The sequence below is a fragment of the Camponotus vicinus genome, unplaced genomic scaffold (genome assembly GCF_025532165.1).
Source record: "Camponotus vicinus isolate PSW18456_S1 unplaced genomic scaffold, iyCamVici1.0 SCAF_3, whole genome shotgun sequence".
Classification (NCBI taxonomy): Eukaryota; Metazoa; Arthropoda; class Insecta; order Hymenoptera; family Formicidae; genus Camponotus; species Camponotus vicinus.
In genome coordinates, this window is record NW_028141967.1 from 14,049,948 (window position 1) to 14,075,846 (window position 25,899).

Genomic DNA, 25,899 nt, shown 5'->3' on the forward strand with positions numbered 1-25,899 from the left:
GTCTCGAAATACGAGATAAAATCGAGATAAAATTTTTAATATTTAATATTTTTAATTAGTTATCAAAACAATATTAAGATTGATATTGTCAAGATTATTGATTTTGTCAAAATTATTGGTTTTTTGAAAAAATTTAAAATATGTATTTGTAAGTTAAATCAGAAAGAAATCATACTATATTACATATGATCTAAAGAATTTTATTTAGTAAATAAAAATATTTATATTAACAAATTTAGAAAAATTTATACAACAACATAAATAATATAAACTTTTACACAAGTTTTTATACATAAAATTTTGCTCAGCACATGTACGCGGTTCTGTGATTCTGCATGTGAACGGCATTCCTGTAGAAATTTTTCAAAATGTTCGTTCAGAATTTGAGAATCGTTTATATTATATTGTTCAGAAAACAATGAAGAACATTTTGACATTTGTTATAATAAATGATAAATAAATAAACTCTACTCTAAATTGTATCTTTGCAGGTAAAACTTTTTTGATACCTAAAACTTCCAAATGCGATTTCTCGAAAAATATTCACTTAAATAAAAAAAAGAAAGAGAGTTGTACAGATAATCAAAAAACTTTTAAAATGATATACCACTTAACCCCTATTTAAATGTCTCCCTCGAAAACAAAATTGACGTCTTTTGGCATTTTTCTTTCGCAAAAAATAGTCAATCGTGAAATAAATGGGTGAAAGGTTTTAAAATGAACACCCTATCGATATATATATATATATATATATATATATATATATATATATATATATATATATGTGTGTGTATGTATATTTGGATATAAAATATATTTACATTTATAATATAGATTTTTAAAAAATATCCATGCTTTTTGACCGCCAATTTTATCGAGATATTCTCCATATAAACGCGTTGATCAAATTAATTATACCATATTAATTATACCCATATATTAATTATACCCATTAATAATAAGTATGTAACAATCGCACGTGAATTATTCTCCAGGGGATTTTACGAAATATAAGTTTATCGTCTACAATGATCTAAACGCAGTTTTCCACAGTTCACTGGCTTGTTCAAACTCAGTGAAGAAATTTTCGCAATAAAGAACAAAAGCGAAGATAATCAAAACTCCGTAAAGGAACGGAGACAAGCTAAGAAACTATAAAGGTACAGAGGAAAATGAGGACGTTGATTGTGAGAAATCTTTGAGTACGTATTACACATAGTCGCCGTTGATTTCTGTATAGATAGAGATGTATAAATGTTGCCAGGATTAAATCCGCAACAAAGGATTCGCGGATTCCTTCCGAATACCAAAAAAGAGACGACGCAAAAGTTTATTCCATTCGTAAGGAACTTCTTCCTTGCTCTTTCGATTAAAAGACAGAGACAAAGAAAGAGAAAGAGAGAGAGAGAGAGACAGAGGGAAAGACAGAGAGAGAGAGAAACAACGACATCATAATGAACTTATGAGATCGGAGACCGCATAAAATAGACAATGCGAGTTATATCAAAGACTAATGCAATTAACGTTTTGCTGCGAAATTCGTACGTTTAATTAATGTTTGCTCGTTAGCAACAGAACAGGTAAAACTTTACTCTTACGAAGTATTCGCATAGAAGAATACGATAAACGCATGTTTATTTTTTAACACAGTTAATATCCATAAATATGTAATAAATTAATTTTGTGTAATTTATTAATAGAATTCAACAATTCCTCAAATTAGATTGTTTTTTAATTAATTGTTTATATTTTAATATTTTAATAAAAGAAAACGTTTATCATATTATTTAGTTTTGTTTTAATAAAAGAATTCACTTGTTACTACCTTTAATTTAATAAAGAATTAAAAATATATATTTTTTTATTTTATAAATCAATATATTATGTATTTTCGAATAATTTTATAATAAAAAATCATATTTATCTCATATTAATTAAAATTATGTATTTGTCATAAATTCATACATGTTTGCATGAATGTATGTGTGTATGTATATTGAATTCTAATTATTAAGTGTATGTGTTGTACGTAACTCTTCCATGTGTCATTTTATTGTATGACCCTATATATTTATTTATTTGCTTAGTTATTAACCCTTTGCCTCATGGGCGCTGCTACGTTATACATATTTTGTACCATAATTCTAGAGACGCTGCTATGGCGACATACATATTTTGTACTACAACTAAAAAAAATGGAAAAAGAAAAATATTCTAAAGATTTTGCATTTTTGGACAGTGAAGATGACTTTAATTTTGACATATATAGAAACAATGTAACAAACACAGCAGTTGATTTATAATAAAGTTATTTATATTCCAAAGTATTACAAAAATGTCTTGAAGCTGCTGGTAGGTCATATAACAAAATTAGCCGGAGTGCACAGAGTTAATTATTAATTTTATATAGATTTATTAAAATCTTATTTCTTTTATACCAATTAGACATTACATATAATAGTTAATTAAAGTATAAAATAATTATAAAAAAATTTTACCGTTTCTTCATCTTTTGCCTGCATATGAATGCATTTAAAGACATCGATCGTGTTGATAAAATGCGAAATCATGATATGCATAATTCGCTTCATCGCATCACGAGATAAATCGATTATTCCCATTACAGACGTCGTATAGAACCGCACGCGTCGATAAATTCTCTCGATATAACGCGACGAAGGTATTCTGGGTTTCGACTTCGGAGTTAATTAAAATTTCCTTGCAATTTATAATTCGCGATTTCGATGCAAATGAACTCTCTTCCTCATCCTTTCTCTCTCTCTCTCCCTCTCTCTCCCCTCTCCCCCCCCCCCTCTCTAACCCTCTCTTGCTCTCTCTTTCTTTTTCTCTTTGTTTTTTCTTTATATGAGCACTCGAAAACAGCTTTTTTTCTACATACTCCCCGAGTTAGTTATATTTGAAAAATACAGAAGCCTAAAGTATGCATGCAGAGAAAAATGGTTGCGCAGAATATAATATCAACAAGAAGAAAATAATACACTGTCATTTTTTTTCCTCAGGCTTTGTTGCGTACAAGTCGCATGGCAAACATGTGCACATATTATCACCATTCATTTTATCTTATAAAAAAGACTTGTCTGACAAATAAAATGAAAAAATGCTATTTAAAAATAAAAAAAGAAAGTGAAAAAGAGAGTATATGCGTGCGAACATACGCATGTGTTTATGTAATTACTGATATTTTTGCTTAATATTTATCATTATGCAGAGAAATAATAGATCATTTATATTTTTATGTCATCGTATAAATCAAGAAAAATCAACAAATCTTAAAGTCGTTATTTTCTGTATTTCTCTTTTCCCTATAATTTCATGACAGAAAAATCGATTTTATCATTCAACTGTACCTCTTTTGCTATATAAATTGTCTAATTGTTTAACTATATTTCACTAGAGTATTGATATTTATATTAAAAGTCAAAAGAGAGAAAGTATAATTTAAAAAATTTGTTTTCATATATAAAAATTCTAATTATTATTAAAGTTTCAATTATTTGTCAATTTTTCAATTTTTACACATGATAAGCCAGATTATAGTGAATTTGAAAAAATAGATCATTATTTTTTACGTCATCATAAAGATTAAGGAAAATCGACAAACTTTAAGGTCATTATTTCATCTCTTTTTTTCTTTATATGATTTCTAACATTAAAGAAAAATTCGAAAAATTCGAAAAATTTTATCATTCAATAAATCTAATTATCTCATCCAACTATATGTCTCCAAAGTATGTGTATTGATACGTATATCGAAGACCAAGAGAAAGAAAGATACATATGAAATAAATTTTCTTTCGTATAAATAGCAAAATAACGTCACGAACATTAGACGAATCATACGAGTTCAAAGTTCCGCACGTTTCCATATTCCTGCCTTAAAGTTTCAGATAGACCTCCGTCGGGAGATCTCCTTCTGGCAAGCTGGCCAGGTATTTGCCTAGCCCCGAAACTGTTCTTGTCATGCTGCGAAATGCGTTTCCTATCGGGCGAATTTTTCCTCCTCGTCTTGACTGGAAACTTTGCTCACGAAACTGAATTTAATTTTGCAAGAAAATTTCCCAGCTACGTATCATTATTTTTTTACAAACGTTGCCGCAAAAGAAATACACGAGGAAATAAAAAGAAAAATCAGGAAAAACGTTATCTTATTTTCTACAATTTTAATAGAGTGTCTTTAATAGAAAGTTTCCTTGAAAAGAATTTTAATAAAAATATTATTCTATGATATAAAATCTACTCGTATTAATATTATATAATTATTATTCTATGATATAAAATATATTAATATTTTTGTAGTTTCAAATACCATATCTCTTTCATGAAAGATATTTCTTTAATAATTTATTTTTTTAGAAAATAATCTCAACTAAAAATATCAAATTTTACAGAAGTTGTAAATTAAATCTTTTTAAAAGTTTACTAAAAAAAACTAGCAAACTGAAGAAAGAGGTTTTTAGGAAAAGCGTTATTTCTAGAACCAGTATTTAACTCTGTCCATCAGATTACGCGCTTCTTGGCCTCAAAGGCTCCTCTTTTCATCTATTAGATGAGTTAAATTTTTGTAACAGCTTCAGTAAATCTCGCTCAGATCAATGAATTCTCACATAAAAAATTTACAAATAACGAAGTATAAAAGCACAAAATAGAGAATAGTCAAAAGCACGCTCCGGAAAGACTAGTATAAAGAAACTCGAAAGATTCAGAATGAAGATCTACCCGGTAACCCGAGAAGATATACTGGAATGCTCCCGCGAAGATGCAGTCGGCGACAGAGAATATAAAATGTCCTGGATCTAGTACGAGTCATACTTTATCTATAAATTTCTCGAAGCAAATACGTAAAAAAGAGGAACGAAATGAAACAACACGTGATGCTTCATAAAACGCCTGTTGAAGGTTTGGTACATTTGGAATGTAAATAATTTGAACGAAGAATATTTATTATACGAAATTACTTTATATTCGTGTGTTACTCTTCGAAATATTTTTCAATTATTAATGAGTTAGGGAAATATAATTTCTTTTTTTTTTTTTACGACATATGGCAACACACATTTTATTTGACGGCATGTCGAGACGTAACTATCGGAAAATGGAAGTAAAACGAGCAACATTTTCATCAACGGCCGAATGAAAAATGGCGAACGCAACGAGCGCACGTGAAAATCCGCGACGACGCAAATCCGATTAATATACGTCGAATCGGCTGCGCATTCCCCTTCTTATCCCGCCCCCCGCTTCTTCCACCTTTTACCGCTCCCGCGCGATTTCCTATGAATCACCGTTTAAAACGTCGCGTGCGCCACTCTTTGAATTCATTTTTCATGTCTCTTGATTGATACAAACGCGATCTAACTATCACTCGCAAAAAACTTGAGGGAAAGAGGTGGAACTTTTATCTAGTTTTTACTCTTTTTTTTTTTCGTTTTATCCCATGCACATTTATATAACATCGCCGTTTCATATCCCATTTCTGTCTTATAATTTTGATCACTTTATATTATATATATATATATTTTTTTTTTTTATTCTTTTTTCTTCATCTCAATAAACTTATTTTTCTTTGTATTTTTCTTTACTTACTTATTTATTTTATATTTTCTTTCACATTATACGTTAGTTTTATATCTTTATTTAATTAACATTATTAAATATACATTAAATATATATATAAATATATATATATATATATATATATATATATATACATATATAATATATAATATATATTACATGTATAATTAACATTATTAAATATACATTAAATAAGTACACATATTTATGTATATGTATATGTATATATGTGTATATTTTATTTTTTTATCAATAAATTTTTTTCTTTTTTATTCCATTTAACAAATTTTTGCATTACGAGAGAATAAATTTAAACTTAAACTGACATGTTGTCAATAAATTCGACAGATAGTATCTTATGGATGGACTTTACGAATATCAATATTTAAAAAAAAACACTTAGCTATTTATTCTGATCCTCTTTATTAAATCATTGAGAATTTTGTATCGCGAGTAATTTCTCTTATATATAAACTATATTGTAAGCATTTATATATAAATTATATTGTATAAGCATTTATCACTTTTATTATATAAAATTGCAAGAAAAATGCTCTTATTTACGAAATAAATACATCAAATTTTATACTGAGAGATATTTTTTAATAGAATCGTTTATATCAAAACTTATACAAACGCATAAAGTTACATCCAAATGATAAAATAAGAAAAAGTAGGAAAACCGACTTTGTTTGATATAGGATGGAAGGAAGACAGTTTGATAAAATACGAGATCGAGCAAAATCGCGAGAACGGCAAGTCGGTTCGTACGAAGAAGAAAAATCTATGGGATTGCATACCCGCACCTGCGGTTTCATTGGCGGCGAACGGAGAAATATGGTTTTTAAACAAACATTTTCCTAGGTCAACCACTCTAAAGCCATCATTCGCGCGTGATCGATAACGATTGGTCGCGAACTACCTACACATATATGTTCCAAATATGTAAGTCATTGTATATATGTATATATGTATATTTATAATATTATATATATTTACAATATATATATATATATATATATATATATATATATATATATATCAACAAATACATATATTTTTATCAACTATTATATATATAATAATTGATTAAATAATAAAAATACTTATTAAAGAATAATAAACTTATTAAAGATAATAATAGTCAATTTTATTATAATTAAAAAACATAAAATTGTTAGAATTTTATATGTAGTAAAATATATATATCTACACAACAAAAATTTATAGTCTTTTATCGCCAAAAATATCTGACAGCTGAAATTTATAATCTTTTATCTCTAAAAATATTTGATGACAAATATAATCCGATTCAATCTGAATATCTGACAAAAATATTTATTCAAGATTTTTAAATCAAATTTGAAGTTGTATAGATAATTGTATAGATAATTTTATTGTAAAGAAAAAGATACCAAGAATATCGGAATTTCATAATCAAATAAATATTTATATTTATATTTATATTTATTAATGTTTAATACATATAATATTTATATTAATATTTATATTTATACTTTATTTTTATACTTTATAAATCATTTATACTATTTAATTAAAATTTATTTCTTGCATTTATATTTTATCAAAATATCTAGTCAAGTATCTATCTAATTTTCAAAAGAGTATCTATCCCTTAAAAAAACCTTATAAAGGTAAAAAAATACGCCAAATACATAAAAAAAATCAAAAAATCTAAAAGAGTGATAAAAATAAAATATTTAAAAACCGATATGAGATCAATACTATTAGCCAAGTACAATAAATTATGTGATATTAATTCGTAATCGATACTAAATGAGTTAAGATTACTTTAATTCCTAAAGCATTTTTTATATGATGTATATAATTTAAAAAAGTTTTACACAAATTCTAAATCGCATAAATGACCTTCAGGTCGAAGTAAGATATGAAAACTTGGCGTGCCCCGTATTTAAATCATATAGTTTAAAACAGGAAAAAGCTAGATTTTTGATGGGCCCAATGTAAAATTTAAAATTACACTACGGACCGCGCACGCGCGTAGCTAAATTTCGAACTTATATATCTTGTCTCCTCTGTATTACCTGGAAATCATCACATAGAGATTAGGCAAAGTCTCTTTTTTTATGAGTTTTTTTTATTTTCTCTGCAAGTAAAGTTTAATTGTTGTAAGTCGGACTGAAAAAAAGCTTCGCAGGTCGTTTCTGACCCACAGGCTGCCTGTTGCACATTCGTAGTCTAAAGCTTATTTTATAAAAATGTAAATTGTACTTACTAAATGAAAGGATTAACAAATATATATTGTATATATGTATATTGTATAATCAAATTTTTTATTTTATTTAAGATATGTAAACGACGGAGCGGGAGGGGGGGCACGCCAAGTTTTCATATCTTACTTCGACCTGAAGGTCATTTATGCGATTTAGAATTTGTGTAAAACTTTTTTAAATTATATACATCATATAAAAAATGCTTTAGGAATTAAAGTAATCTTAACTCATTTAGTATCGATTACGAATTAATATCACATAATTTATTGTACTTGGCTAATAGTATTGATCTCATATCGGTTTTTAAATATTTTATTTTTATCACTCTTTTAGATTTTTTGATTTTTTTTATGTACTTGGCGTATTTTTTTACCTTTATAAGGTTTTTCTTAGGGGATCTCACTGCTTTTTGTAAAAAATATTATTTCTACAGAAAATATATGTTAGATTTTTTAAAGATATATTTTATATACTTGACGTATTTTATTTTACCGTTATAAGGTTGTTTCTAGAGGGATATCACCACCTTTTTGTAAAAATTTATATTATATCTGCAAAAAATATGTACGCATTTTTAAAAATCTTTACTAAGGGTAGGTCGCGTATTTTTACAAGGTTTCATTTTCTAGATATTAGAGTTCACTCCCAAAGGATGGTTTTTGAATATTGTTATAATACGATAAATTAGTCTCCTTAGAAGTCTTATCTAACGGCACAGTTTTTATATTTTTGTGATACCGTTTTCGAGATAGATTAGATTTTACGCCCAAGAGGTTTTTGAAAATTGTTATGCGATAAATTAATCTCTCACACGTACACACACACACATATACACATATCACACGTATCCACACACATGTACATAAATGGTTTTGTTTCTTAAAGCATTTTTGCACACTAAAGCGAATAATCATATATGCGCGGTATGAACGCAGCTTGAGGAACAAAATCGCTTTGAATGTGTGCGTGTGAAGATACGTTCATGAGTCTGAACCTTATGAATGAAAATGAAAAATGTCACAATTCTGACATGCGATTATCATTTCTCGGGATTGACTGCACCGATTTTATTCAAACTGGCCGCAATCGAAAGCTTGTATTCACATTATATAAGAAAAATGCCGTTAGATTTTTAATTACGGCTTTAGTTTCTGAAATATTTCAGAACTCTCAATGCTCGGATCCAATTTTTTATCAGTTTTTTATGTACTTGGCGTCGCGACGCTACCGCATCGCTTGATATCTAATTTTTTATGATCAAACATCTGACAAAAAAATTTGTCTTTTGTAAAGAAAAGAAATGTTAAAATTTCAATAAAATTTCAATAAAATTTTAGCGCTTATATTACTAAAAATAAAAGCAAAATAAAATTAAATGAAAAAAATTATTATTAAAATTGTTTTAATCTTAATAAAATATATTCATCTTATAATAATATTAATATAAGGAATACATACTTAATACTTTGTGTAATAATTATGGTAAATGTTTACTTTACGTCACACAGCTCGAAAAATTTTTATTTTCACATACATATGTTGTAGAGGATACATTCCTAAGTAATACACCGTTTGAATTTTGTGGCGCTCTCTCTTCGTTCCTGAGATATGCAATTTTGAAATTTTATACTTACTTGTATCATCTTTTCGTTACTTTCTAAATATGTTTATATTTTTCTGTTTAGATTTCCTGAGGCCATCTTTCTGAATAATTTTCAGAAGGTTTTAGCCGCTTATTGATATTTATTAAATAGTTATTAACAAAAAAAGTTTCAAGAATACAATATAATTTTACCACATCATGTATGTTTAAGAAGAAATATAGACACATACACACCCACACACGCGCGGGGGGTGCAAGGGGGGGCCTTCGGCCCCCCTCCCGCAACCACCCAGCCGGTAGGGGATGCATTGCGAAGAGTTCAATCACAATGGATATATGCTGTAAGTTGTAAAGCGAGATCCACCTTGACTACCGGCGAGGTGGTTGTGGGAGGGGGGCCCTCGGCCCCCCTTGCACCCCCCCCCCGCGCGCGCGCGCGTGTGTATGTGTGTGTGTGTGTGTGTGCACATATATTTCTGATATTTCTATAACTTAGCGACATGGAAGTCACAACGAGCAAATGTAAACAAAAAAATATAAACACACAAGGAAAATATAATATGAAACCGTGTTGAGCAAATGTAAACAAAAAATGTAAACACATAAATAGGATATAACGAAAAGATGACATGAAAGTATGAAACTTCAAAATTGCATATCTCAGGAACGAAGAGAGAGCGCTATAAAATTCAAACGGTGTATTACTTAGGAATGTATCCTCTACAACATGTGTGAAAATAAAAATTTTTCGAGCTGTGTGACGTAAAGTAAACATTTACCATAATTATTCGTATTCTCTTAAGCTATAAAACACATTCACAAACTTGTTTGATTTTCCACATTTCAGTCTATGTTCGAAAAGATGAAACGAATCGATAACAATAACAAATCACGTGCAAAGCTATAAATTACTGGACAGATGAGATTGTTTAAAACAATATTTCGCTGAGGCAATGTCAATAATCAACAGTCAACAGCTGCTGCATGTACATTCGAAGCGATCGAATGTCATTAAACCATTTTTGGGATATATATATTTGTCGACGCGCGATTATTCTCTTTTATGGCGAATTCTATACTTTGTCTTTGTTAGATTAAACGATTATTGTTGCCATCAGTTAAAATAATTAACGTGATGCAAGTGACAATAAAGATAAATCCGATTGATTAAAATTTGATTAAAATGGCAATTTCGGTTTTTAACAAAAATGTTTCTACTATACCTAGTGAAATAATGTTTATCCACATTATTATTAATAATATAATTACACTTACTTCTTTAGAAAGACATCGTATTCTTATCATAAAGATTTTAATGTACTAATTAATAAATTTAAGATTAAAAATAATTAATACTATAAATAATTAACAAAGAGACATATACAATAAAATATTTAAAAATGTACTTATTATAAATTAATAATAATATTCAATTGTACTTATTACATTACAAATTAATATCATATTATATAGGTTAATACGAAATTTCAATATTTCTCTTTTCAATAAATACAAAATCGGAAGGTACATTATACATTGCATATTTATAAACGAATAATTACAAAATGAATTAGAGAAATCAGAATTAAAATAAAAATTTACCTATTGCATATTTTCATAATAAATTAACAAATTACATCAACAAAATTTTAATTTCATCGTTATGTCGAATATTATACTGATTAAATTTATATGTACTAAATATGCATAAGGAAATTACAACACAGTTCTATTTTATATTTGATGGAATTTAATTTCCCTCTAAAAGAGCCTTTTTCAATTTCCAATATCACATTTTATATATATATATATATATATATATATATATATATATATATATATATATATATATATATAATCGATCTTTAATATACTTACATTCAATAGATAATAAAATTATAAACAGACAATTTCTTTCTCTCTCTTTCATTCACTCACTCACTCACTCACTCACACACACACACACACACACACACACACACACACACACACACACACGCGCGCGCGCGCGCGCGCGCGCGCGCGCGCATACATCAAAATTTTCATCAAAAGTCAAAATATGAAACATTTAAGAAATATAATATTAAAAAAAGAGAATATTAACTCATATGTCATCCAATTAGAGAGATAAAAAGCACTTAACTAGATATTATTACATACCTTTTTCAATGTAAAATTAGATCAACGTAACAGAATCAAGATACTTGATACAGTTATGCAGAAATATAGATTTTATTTTTATTGAAATGGAAAAAAGAATAGACAAACATAATGAAGTACATATGAAGACATTAAGAATTTAATAAATTCAATACCATTATTTAGATAAAAAATAACTTTGTCGAGTATTAATAATTATTATTTATACATATATTTTCTATCACTTCTACACTTTTATTATTTATAGAAATAAAAAATATGTTTGTAAATAATAAGAGATATTAGTTTCATTGTATATTTAAAGTAAAATTGCCAGACATTTATTTGTAAATAAATAAAGTATTTTTATTGTTCTCTGTAACGCTCAAATTTCATACTATTTGACGCAAATAATAATGATAATTCCGTCAAATTCTCAGCGAAATGGGAATCGAATTTTCATCGATTTCTGCTTTCGTCAAATCTCGCTGACGCCGCGCTATTTAAACAAACTACACCTACTGAAGTCAACAATGCGAAATGACAGGACCGCTATCGCGCGCGAGGCGCGATTTTATATATTAAATCGCGGGTCATGTCACATGATCGCGTCCATTACTGGCGCGACCGATAATGGATTCAAACCAACGCATTCCGATCCAAATATTTATTCATTATGATAAATGAAAAGCACGTCGCGTTGTAGAAGTCAAGCGGTGGTCGCTCACGAAATACATAACAAACGTTCGATACCCGCGCTATAGCGAGGATTGTCAAGGGATTTACGTCGAATAGATTGAACAATGATCCGAGTCATTGGATTCGCCGCGCGTAAAATTGATGATCGTTATATGCGGAAGCGCGCGTCTCGTTTCACGGCTCGCGAATCGATGAATGTGAAGGAAGAAAAACGTCGAGATCGTCGAAGGGTGATGAAAAAAATATCGTTGTCGATTTATTTGCGACACGTATTGGCGAGAACGCGAGAGAGACGAGATAAAACAGACAGAAGTGTTGAACTTTTTAGCAATATCGCTATGGATATGCATCGCTACCTTCAAATATTTTCCACTATGTATAATATCGGTCAAAAATATTGTATCATTTAAACAAACAGAGAAATCGTTACTTTAATGAGCAAGGACATATAAAGATTGTATTTTATTTGCTGTTATTTTATAAACATGAACAACAGTTAGAGGGAAAAAAGGTAAAATACTAAATTCATTCACTTGAATTTTCCATCTTTATTCGAGATGAAGCGATACTTTTAATCGATACTATACATATCACAAAACTGTACATACCTTTAGATGAAATTTTGATTTTTTTCTTTTTTAGTTTCTTTTTTTGTAACTCATATAAGAGCTATCGTGATAAAATACATACCTCTAAGCACCTTTTTTCAACGATAAAAGTAGATAATACTAAAATAGATTATTTCTATTAATTTCCATTTTTTTTATAATCCTTTAGAAAAAATTACACATCATCGTCACTTTGATTTTCATATACATTATAATGAATAAAATCCTAAATATCTCTCACATGCACTTTGAATCACGTTGCTCTTTTGTTTTCTGAAATATATCACTTCAAATTTTTTTTAAAGTTTTTAAAAAAACATCTTAAATCTAATGCATGTAAATATTTTTATTATCAGCTCTATCAATTTTCCCTTTGACATATCATATTCAAAAATGTTAATACTTTCAGTGCTATAATTGAATTATGACAAAGTGCACGGTCGGAAACATCCCCGTCCTGAAAAAATTGTAATCTATTCTAAACTTAATTTAAAAAAATAGAAATCAGTTTTTAGATTGGATTAGAATCTTTTCAGAATGGGAGTCAGCGAGAAGACCGAAACTTCTTTTCCGCTCACACATATATTTTACAGTAAAGTAAAATAATAAGGTATAATTTAGTTTTCATTTTCAAAAAGTAAAATAAAATAAGGTATAATTTAGTTTTCATTCTCAAAAATTCAGTAGTTGAATGTCGAAAGCTTTTTAAGAAATAGATGAAATCTGTTGATAATGGTGTACAGTTATACTGAAGAAAAAAGAGGTAGCGTACGCAAACAAGAGACATCTCAACAAAGAAACATAAATAATACACAGTACGATAAATTGAATATAATCAGAAATAAAATGCGATACTTTGAAGTGTTACATCTTATTGTTAGAAGAATTTACAATTGATTCAGGATTCTATCCATTATAATATATGCGAGAATCAAAATAACGGCAAGGTTAGATGTAACATGTTCAAAATGTTGATCTTTTTCAAATCTTGATTTTTTTTGGAAGAAATGAAGTTTAAATTAGCAAATATTTTCAAAAATCTCGCTACTCAAGTCAAAGTTGCAACGTATCATTGAGCGATTAAAAAGTGTATATCGTTAAAGTACGCTTTCTAATCCCGCTATTGCTCTCGCTCGACTTGATTACCATCATAGCGTCCCCTATCATAGCAGGATCGAGGGCTCACTCACGGAAGACATTGGTTCGTTAGGGGGAATAGGAACGATACTTTGGCATTAATAAAGCGGCACACTCACGCCGCAGCTATTCCGAGATATTTTTTTGTGCTTGCACATTTTTAACTTTAAAGAGATTATACTTTTCTTATTCAAAACTCGATTAATATTCGAGATGTACGAATAGTATAAGAAAAAATTTATATGTAATTTTTCCCCCCACGTATAATTTATTTTAATCTTATTATATCTTTAAATGGTAAAAATTTATACCGAAGACTAGAGATAACAGAGAAAAAGAGAGAAAAACGAAGTATTTTTTTTTGGACACAGAGAAATAAAGGGTGCAAAAAAACCGCGACGATCGACTTGAGAGATCATGCAGTAAAAAATTAATAGACTAGGACAAATATAAAGTATTGGGATACACAATCTCTTATATACGGGGAGAAAAACGAGCTCCGACAGGGAGATATAATACTCGAATAAACCATAGGGATGCGAAAAAACAGAGATTAGCATATTCAATCGAAATTTTAATTATTAAAATTGCATAAAAAACATGGAAAAAGAATAGAATCGATAATATGGTTCCGATGACACACAAGAGCGAATGACTTAATGACATTCGAAAAACGGAATACAGAAAATCGACGGGATGTATGGCATACATTTGCGTCTTATTAAAACTGTTATCGCTTCACAGACAGAATTGAAACGGTTCGCCGTCAAATCAACGTTGCGGAAAACGCCAAGGAAATCGTTCGGTGAGTATAAGAGATAGCGCGACGCTTGGACTCGACATAATTTAATAAAAGAGTGAAGTGGATGTGAAAAGTATATCATGTTCGAATATGAGAGAGAGAAGTTATTTCTGAATAAAATAGAATATTATTTCTATGTTACTGATTCAATGTCGAAAATAATGTTTAAGTATAACGTATTCATGTACAATAAATTCAAATTAAAGTAAAGAAATATAATAACAAAATTAATATAAAAACAGATCAATATTCGAGCCAAAACGGTTGTAAAACAGCGTGTGATTATGTGTTGAATTTTAAGCAATAAGATGCATTTTACAACATAAACAATATATAAAAATATAAGTGTATTAAAAATATTATGTATTATTAATTATATAAAATTTAATAATTCTGATTTAATTTGAGATATTCAAAAACAATTATAATTTAACTCTATAAAATTGTTTATATTATAGTTATAATCTTCGAATAACTTCTTTTTTTAATTTATTAATACCTTTTAATGCTAATCAGAAAAAGAGTTAGTAAATAATATTTTGTAGTATTATATAAGATATTATAGTATACAACAAATATTTTATGTAATAAAATTACCCCCCTATGTTACTATATATCTTTTATAAAATATTTGAGTTGAGAAGAAGATAAGAATTAAAAATCAAACTACCTTCATCGTGCATAACAAAGCACATAATCACGTACTCATAAATTTCAAAAAAAAAGGGTGCTTGGCAAACTTTAAAATACATGTCGGCTGCAGTCACATCAAGCTCCGTGAGAAAATGTCTGTAAAGGATATAAAAGGGGACTTTTTTGCACATGGAAGGGATGGCAGGATAATATCGGCAACATAACCGAATACGCACATATGCTATTTCGAGCTCTATTATATGCTTTATGACACTGATTAGTGTCATATATTCTCGTTTTCACCATTTAGGATTATCTCACGTGGACCTCCATTATCCTCGTGAACCTCCTAAATATGATAAGTACATATTTTAAGCTCATTTAAGCTCCTATCAACGTATATCAAAATCCCCTCATTCGAATAATCGATGAACAAACAATCTATATAACTAGCTCCCCTTCTATTTCTTATTATATATATCTTACTATATGTATAGTCTCACATAATTCACATTAATTTTAATCCATGCAAAATTTTAAATTTTTTCTTGCAAAGATATTGAGTTTTTTCTTCTTATTTTTTTTTCTTCATATTATTTTTAAATTATAAGCGATTTGAAAAAGTGTCTTTTTCGCAAATTACACAATAAAAATAAAATAAAATAAAGCAATTTTCTTCAATAAACATCGAATATTATTACATTAAATTTGAAAACATGGGAAAATTAATCGCTTCAAGAAATAAAAACAATATGAGTCATTCATATCCATGTAATGTGTGGATGTGCGTGCGTGATTTTAAATTTTTTAAATTAAAAACAAATTTTTAGAGTGATAGCTTTCCATGTTAAAGAACTTTAAAATAAAAATATAAATAAGAAATAACAACGTCAAATTTTAATTAATAACCCTTTAAGCAGTGAAGAACAAAGTTGTAAAACAATACAAATAATACGCTATTACAAAAAGCTATTTTTGAAAAGTGAAAAATTTTTGTGCTAAATTCTTGTTTACATTAACATATTTGTGAATATTTAAAGGCTGTTTATTGTTATTTACAATTTTTTTAATATTTAATATAATTTGATAAGAAAATATAGTACATATAAAACTATATTTGTGTTTCAAATAAATAATTACATTAAAAATATTGCCGAAAAATTTTTTTGGTAATAGATTAAGAAATCTTACGTCTTTTAAATTTATGGAATCTTTTTACATATCATTTTATATATTTTTTATATATCATATATGATATCTTTTTATATAAATCGAATTTTTTAATTGTTTTAAATTATAAGTATTAAAAGATGAAAAAGATTTTATAATTTATGTTAATATTTGTTTTGATAAAATATATAATGTCTTTAAATTTACTTTCTGATAATATTTTAATTTAGTATTTTTATAAATTAAAATAAAATTATTATAAAAAATTAATAATTTATGAAATATAACTTGAAATAATTTATTTTAATATTAGTATTATATGATGTGAAATATATGTAATATCTCATAAAATATTTATATTTTTGCTATATTATTTAAATCATAATCTTTTATTTGAAATGTTAAAAATTGTAATTTTATGAAAGGATTCCAGCAATGTATAATGAAAAATACGTCAGTAACATAAAAAATAATATTCATTACATATTATTTTTATGTATTTTTACTTTTTTTATGAAATTGAATTTTTGATCGGAAGCATCTCGTGTGATTCCGATTACCAATAGTTTCGTTTGCTTACATTGTTTTACCAACAGCTTCGATATTTCCGATTGCCTACCAAGATTTTCTACAAATATTATTGCACACATGTAATAATTTAAAATATAAACGTATGTTTGTGTACACGCATATGAAAATATTGCACACATGTACATTGTACATGATATTATATTGCACACATGACCATATAGCATACATAAAATAAGGAAATAAGGAAATAATATAAACACTTTGCACATATACAAGATACACATACGCACGTATATCCATATTTTAAATTAACACATGCATATATAGTCAATCATTCTGCGCAATTGTTAGGAATAAATCTAAGAGCTCCATTAAACAAAGCAAAATAATCGAAATTACAAATGAACAAAAAAAATTTTTCCCCTTTTTATAAAAGTAAAGAATATAAATCTTTTAAATCAATTTTACTTCCATAATCACTTTTAAATATTCAAATAATTTAATCTTTTGAAAAACTTAATTTTTCTTTCCTTATATTTTGCTTTCCTTAAGCTTTAAATCTAAAAAAACTCATAAATGATTTTTTTATTTGCATACATTATAAAGTTCTATTTTCTTATATGAACTCTTTTATATCATATTATATCAGTGTTTTATCCTATAAATATTTAGTAAAAGAAAATATTTAATTCTTTTTTTTTAACTTTTGAAAATGTAATAAAATTTAGACATCTAAATTAGAATGTATAAATTATTTCAGAATAGTTCAAATATTTTAATATTGTAAAAATAAATTGATTTAAAAATACAGGTGAACAATTTAATGATACCAAAAATTCTACTTCGTATAATAATTTAGTGATAATAATTCTTCATAGTGATAATAAAGCATATGCCAAAATAATTAATATAGCAAGAAGATAATAAAGCAATATAGTACACATATAATAACACTAAATATAAAAAATTCTTTACATTATAATCGTGATACTTTAGTGATTTAACTCTTTTTAAACGATTTAAACGATTAAATTTATCCTCGAATTTATCTCATTTCAACAGTTTTATTATCGTCGTTTAATTTGTTCTTTGTATTCATTCAATATTTACTACGGATTTACAGTTGTGCCGAATGCTGAGACATAATAATATTAACTACATATATAGAGATTATTAAATAAAATTTAAATAAAATTTCATATATTAATGTATGTATGTGTATGATTCGATTTGAATATATTCCTTTTAGTAAAAATTTAAAAAAACAAATTTTAATATTATTTTTAATATTATATATTAAATATAAAATTAATAATAAATTTTTATTCTAAAAAATATCAAATATTGTAAGAAATTTATGAAGTTCTAATTAATATAAAATATCATATATAATTTTATTATTTGAAAAAGTTAAATAATGTATTTTTAAAGCTTTATCAAATAACAGATCGATTATTAATAATTTCACAGTACTCATTTTTTCAGATTGATAAAATTGGATAGAAATTGTAAATAAAAAGTAGTAATTTTTGTGTAATAAATTAAATAATAAACTTTCTTTTGATATTATAGAATAAATTATTTTTTCCTTTCTTTCATAGAAATTGAAAGTAAAAGAATGTTTTCAGAATAATCATTTTATATCAAGGAAATGTTTCAGATATATTTGTATCTTGCCACTTGTTAGTGATATGTTTATCAATATCTATTTTGTGAACAACAGCCGTCACGGAAATCTGATCATCATCTCATAACGTATTTATGTCAGATACTTGAATTTAGTTTCACAGAATTCTATAACGAAATTATATTATATTAGTATAATGTTACAGCATCGATAATTCATAATGACAGATTTCAGATTAACCAACGCAGAGGAATGATAGAAATAGAATTTCGACTTACTTCCATTTATTATTCAATATAATTTGAATAATTTGAATACGTGTGTGTATGAAATCCAACCCTTTCGATAATCCATATGTAATATCATGTCAAAAGTGCATATGGTATCCCGATGTATTAATACAGGGAAAGGGATCACAAAAAGGTCATTGCACTATATGCATATTCTTTACCCACTCGACGACGATGAATATAATTATATTGGCAAACGACGCGACATGCAACGAATTCGTCGCTCGTGCACGCGTACATACACACATAGATGTGACGCACATTGCAAATTTTTTCACGTTACCTCATTTATTTGAAATCAAATTTCTCTTTTAAAACATGATATATAGTATTTTCTTTTTTTATTATTTTTTTAATCAAAAAGGAAATATAAGAGAGTAAAATATTTCCACTTTTCTGGAAGTCTCAGAATTCTGGCAGGAGCTCAAACTCCTTGAAAATGATCTTTCCATGGAAACTTGGCCGACTTGGCCGAAAGGATGAGATTAATTCACACTGATAATTTATTATATACATAAATCAATGTAATTTGATCAAAATAATCTCTTAGAAAATAATAAAAAAAAGATAGATAAGATAACAAGTAGCGATATTTCAATCTACAAATATTTGATTTGATATTTTTATATTTTATTAAATTATATATATATATATATATATATATATATATATATATATATATATATATATATATATATATATACAGGGTGTCCCAGACCACTCGTACACCCCTTTTCAAATGAAAATAAATGGCTTTTATCAAAAATCGCGAACAGTTTTTAAGTAAATCGGGTACGCTCTATCAAATGGTGATTTTTTTCAACTTTTGATTCCGACCGGAAATACGCCATCCGGATCCGGAAGTTGAATTTTTTTGGGGAACATGGTACTTTTTATTACAGATTCGAATTGTACGTGAAAAAATAAGAAACTTTTGTATCAAACGTTTTTTTTCTAAAAGTGCCTCTGTCAATCTTAAAATTGACCTTGAAAGTAACTGTGATGAAATAATCAAGGTCAATTTTAAGATTGACAGAGGCATTTTCAGAAAAAACGTTTGATACAAAAGTTTCTTATTTTTTCACGTACAATTCGAATCTGTAATAAAAAGTACCATGTTCCCCTAAAAAAATTCAACTTCCGGATCCGTATGGCGTATTTCCGGTCGGAATCAAAAGTTGAAAAAAATCACCATTTGATAGAGCGTACCTGATTTACTTAAAAATTGTTCGCGATTTTTGATAAAAGCCATTTATTTTCATTTGAAAAGGAGCGTACGGGTGGTCTGGGACACCCTGTATATATATATATATATGTAACATTTATTATTTCATAATTAAAAAATTGTAATAAAAAGTACTCTATTAGTTTATGTGTGCATAATAACTGATTTTATGAGATTATTATTAAAATAAACTCTGACAAAAAATTTTAATCTATTTAATTTCAATAGTTTGATATTATTAGCGAGAAATATTAAATTCGAAAAGAGAAGAAGTGTTCTCACCTTTTTCCGATAAAATATACATGAAGTATGTAAAATAAAAGAATATAAACGATTAGAAAACTTTCCAAACAATTAAATATACTAGAAAAAGGGTAATTAAATTATTACATAATCAGTAACAAACCGATATTTTTTAATAGTAATGCAATAAAATTTAACAAGAAAATGAATTAGCATTAGAAAAATAATAAAACAGTAAATAACAATATTATTTTATATTTTCAATATTAAGATGTTCACATGTCGTAATGTATCAAAAAGAAACACACCAAATATAATATATTAAAATTTAATCGTAAATTATTATTAGCCAGTTGCACTTAAAGTTGGCGACAGGACTGAATATTTAAGGGAACGTTGTGTCCATTTCTTCTATGCTTTTTACACTTTTGTATTCTTTCATTTTTCTCCCTTCGAAGGTTATCAAATATATAAAAGTCTCGCGATATAAAAGCTATACTTTCTTTCAATCGTACGGATTTCTCGATTCGATTGTCGAGTCGATCTTTCCTTCATAAAAATACTCTGAATCAGTCATTTTCCAAGAGATATAAGATCTAAAATGGAAAACTTTCTGCAAAACACATTTTCTTAAATATATTAAAGCGTAAAATATAATGAAACTTCAATCAATTTCACACGCAACTTCATCCTCAAAAATAAAATTTTCTAACTAAAGTTGTTTTATTTATTGGTTTTGTTTATGCATTTAGTAACTAAAAAATATACTAAAAATTAAATAATTACAGATACTGAAATATAATGTATTACAATAATATGTAATAATATTGAAATAATTATAGCAAAAACTAAAATATTGCATTGAAAATCAAATAATTATGAAAGAAGACATCTCATATCATAAATTTTTAATTGTAATCTACGAAAAGATTGATTTGCAATTAAATAATTACAGGAAGAAAACAATCAAGTTTTGTATTCTTTCAATTTCGACTTGATTTCAAATTTTTTGGAAAATGTGTTAAATATGTGATAGATTGTGCATAACAGAATTAATCGCTAGAAGACAGAATTAAAATGTAAAAAGCAAATAACATTTTTCATTCAACTACACTGTATATATACAGTTTTATTTTTAGTGTTCTTCTAAAGTAAGTATGTTAAAAAAGTGCAGTATTTTTCCTCTTTCTATGTATAATTGTTAAAATTGATCAAAGGATTTAAAAATATGAGAAGACATATATATGCCTGATTCCGAGAGACATTCTATAAATAAATCCATTTCAATCACTGATTAAAAAAAAGGCTAATGAAAATCCGTGGCGCAAGTAATGACACTTGTCAATTTCTAATGCCTCATTTCAATTTATACATAAAAAATGTGACTGAAACAGACAAAAACACGTTCCTTTCCATTACGATGTAATTTATCGGCACAAGAGAGTTCGAGAGATGCACCTATTTCGCGAAATTAAAAAAAAATAAAAATAAAAATAAAAATAAAAAAGAAATATCAAAACTCACCAATCATCCGCGTCGTGCAGTCACAATTCGCGTCGCGAGATCGTTCACAATCGTCTCGAGCCGCGTTTTGATTGTACATGCGCCCGATATTCGCGAAGCGTAACCGAGACCCGGAAAAGAGAGGGATGCGCGTCCGCTCGCATCTAAAGTGCAACTTAAACCGTAACCCGCGCTTTGCCAACGGCTACCGACGACGGACCGGCGCAGTTGCAATGTAAGTATAGAAGGGGTCGTCCGATCGTTCGGCACCAGACGGAGCCAGTGCATTATCGACCACGGTTGTGGATGACAGACAGTGTTCAGGTTTCTATATTATCGATAAGATTAGAGATAATGTATCTACAATGAATTCATATTCCTAGGCTTGCGCCATGTAAATCTCAAAATTACACGAATTGTTTACGTATTATTTATACGGATTTTTTTCGTGTAAACATGTAAATTGTGTTAAATTATTGTAAATTAAATGTTAGAATGCAAAAAATAGTAATTATATTATAAAATAATATTAAAATAAAACAATATATGTATACATATATATTAATATATATCATATTTATATAATAAAATAATAAATATTTATTTTTTTTATCAGTATGAAATTTTTCGTAGTACCATAAGATATGAAAATTATGTCATTATGTTTAAACCATGTACAATATAAATAACGCATCTTCGATAAATCATATTTCATAAATTTTTGTTGATGTTATTAAATATAGTTTGTATTGTTCACATATTGTAAGTTACCGATAAACGATCAGACCTTCTCAATATATTGGTTCAAGATTTTAACAATTGCTGGTAAATTTTTAATTCCTTGAAAAGAGATAACTAAATGATTAATTGTTGATAATTAAGATTACATCATAAATATAATGTAAAATGTTTTCCCATAGAGAAAAACATTCTATTTAATTAATTGTATACAGTAAATATATATACCCACACAGCACCAAGTCGTTCAAAAGTACTACTAAAACTGGACATTTTTTTGTCACAGACATCTTTTACTGACATTAAGTCGACGGAAAGATGACTAAAAGTCGTCTCATGACCCGAATTCAGTGACTTTTTAGTCTTGTCCATATGATGACTAAAAGATGACTTGATTCGTTCTATATAGATTATCGACACTCGGTAGTAGGAATACTTCAATACACGCAATAAATGGGCTATTTTTCCCATTTATCTACCTAATTTCTAATAATCTGTTTAATATTCTGAATCCCAATAAGGAATCCAGATTATTAAATAAATTATTTTAAATTCAATTTGTCAGAAATTAAATTGATAAACAGTAATGTCAAAAAAAGGATGCAGCTCACACGCAACAATCATTCTGCATAGCACATATATGTGGCTCTCTCTGATTGATGCGTGCGAGCAGTATCCTCTTTCTGGCATTACTGCTCGTAAAAGGCAAAAATATGCTTCAGATCTTATATTAATTACTAATTCATTATATACATTTCGTGATAAATATTAAATACGAGATAAGTTAAGAGTGGCTCGCCGCGTAGCGGCAATCGAAGAAACACGTGCCACATACTATTATGTCTTTTTTATGTCATCTTTTTTGACAAAGCGAAAAGATGTCTTTATAGACATCTTTTCGTTATCTTTTAGTATAATGTGCTGTGTGGGTATATATATATATATATATATATATATATATATATATATATATATATATATTCTATATATTGAATTTATTTCGTTATCAATTTCTATGAATTATTAAAATAACCTCGAAATGTGTTTCTTATTATGTAAAACTATTTTGTTATTACAAAATAAGATATTAATTATTTTCTTTTAAATATAAATTGATTTTGAAAAATGAAAGATTATACAAGTTTTGTGTACATATTATACACTTTTTTTAAATAATTTGATTTCTATAATGAGCCTATATATAAAATTTATTTCAATAGTGAGTATAAAATATGTAAAAAAGAAATTCATTTTGATATTTGACATGTGTATAACTTTATTGCTCAATTTAATTAAATAAATGTCAACATACGACACAAGATTATTAAAAGATGACATTCAAATTTAAAAAAAGCGTTAATATGTTAATATATTAATTTTTGAAATTTTAAGGTCTATTTTCCTCTACAAATATGAAAAAAATATATAAAAATTTTATTACATACATATGTATATAAAAATTAAGAAACAGAATACACAGAACACAACAAAATACATGTATACATATGGTTAAAAATAACTTTAAAACTGGTATATAATTTTTATTAAGTCAAATAAAAAGTGTCTAATGAAGACTAATTAAAAAAAATCAGTTTTATCAGAATTCGAAGCACTTTTTGATTTTTATAAAGCAAATAATTTACTTATTCCTATTTTGCATGTAATATAAAAATAAGAATTGTTTTACACATTCTCACTATATATTTACAAAAACGTTTAACATTTACAAAAAATTATATATATACATCTTTCTTTCATTTACAAATGCTTTATATATCTTCGTATTATCAAATTGTGAAAAAATAATCTCAAAAATTTTTTGTTTTCTTCGATCTATTTAATAAGCATTTGAGATTCGCTGATGATCTTTATGTGTCATTTATAGAAAATTTATGAAAAATATATTAAATATTCTTAAAAAACAATAGACCACCCACACGGAACAAAAACCTCTAATGGATGTCCATTAGATATATATGTCCATCATGAAGAGTCAAAACCTCTATTAGACGTCCATGTAACCTCTTATAGACGTCTATTAGAGATCCACAGTTCCGCATTTCTTACTTCCATTCGACATCCATTAGACGTATTCATAGATGCCACATGGACATCATATAGAGATTATAAAAATTCGTTTCTAAATGTCATATGGACATCATATAGACATTAATTAGAGCCCCAGGTAGCACATATTCGTTTCAAAAATGTTTCACAAATATCACAAATTTCTTTGAAACGTTCATAACCGACTCTTGAGAACATTTCTGATTGGTTAAAATGTCCACTTGAAAAACGTTAAGAGATACGTTTCTTTTCTGATACAAAAAAAGCGTTTAAAAGCCGTTTAAAATAAAATACATTTTCTTCTTTTATTCGTTAAACGTTTGCTTTCTCATGAAATTAATAAAATAATGCATTCATACACACTCTGTAATGATTAATATTTCACTAAAAGTATTAGTATTGACTGTTTTAATCAATAATATTAGATTGTAATTTATTTATTTCGTATAAAATTAAAAATTTTATTTATATTTAGGTGCGTATTGAACATGCATCTTAAATAGTTAATGAACGGATCATTTTCGTTTATTGGCCGGACATTTACTTGTCCGACTTATAAAATCGATTTAATATCTTAAGTTTCTCTATTGAAACTGTATCAGAAATTAGATCGAAGTAAAACTTTTAATTTTATCTGTCGCCTTTTGCAAGCTTTATATAATTCTCATGATTAAAACTCAAGTACGAGAAAAAGAGCGCACTATAGCGGTAAACGAACGAACTAGCGCGATTACTGATTTTACAGTGAAATTTTACTTCCACTGACTATAATTATTAGTGAGATATAAGATAAAGTAACAAAAAATAATATTTATAAATATTAGGAAAAATAATTAATAAAAATCATAATTTGTTTAGATAAAAATTGTTTAATGTATTTTATTTATTTTTTTTTTTAATAATTATATTAACAAGAGCTACCATAATTTTACGAAATACAATTATGTATAATAAATTTAGCTATTTTTAGTTTTAATTAAAAAATTAAAGGTTTTCTATTTTCTAATATAATAATTAACATATATTATAAATTA

At 27.0% G+C, this 25,899-nt stretch overlaps 1 protein-coding gene across 3 annotated transcripts in view; it reads right to left on the reverse strand.

The window, feature by feature from the left end:
* Con (leucine rich repeat protein connectin) overlaps positions 1–22,236 on the reverse strand; it is a 259,030-nt gene extending 236,794 nt beyond the window's left edge. For all 3 annotated transcript variants that reach the window (XM_083093605.1, XM_083093603.1, XM_083093604.1), the window contains exon 1: positions 22,082–22,236. The gene's annotated coding sequence lies outside the window, so the exon portion shown is untranslated. The remainder of the gene's footprint in view (positions 1–22,081) is intronic.
* Between the last annotated feature and the right edge of the window lie 3,663 nt (positions 22,237–25,899).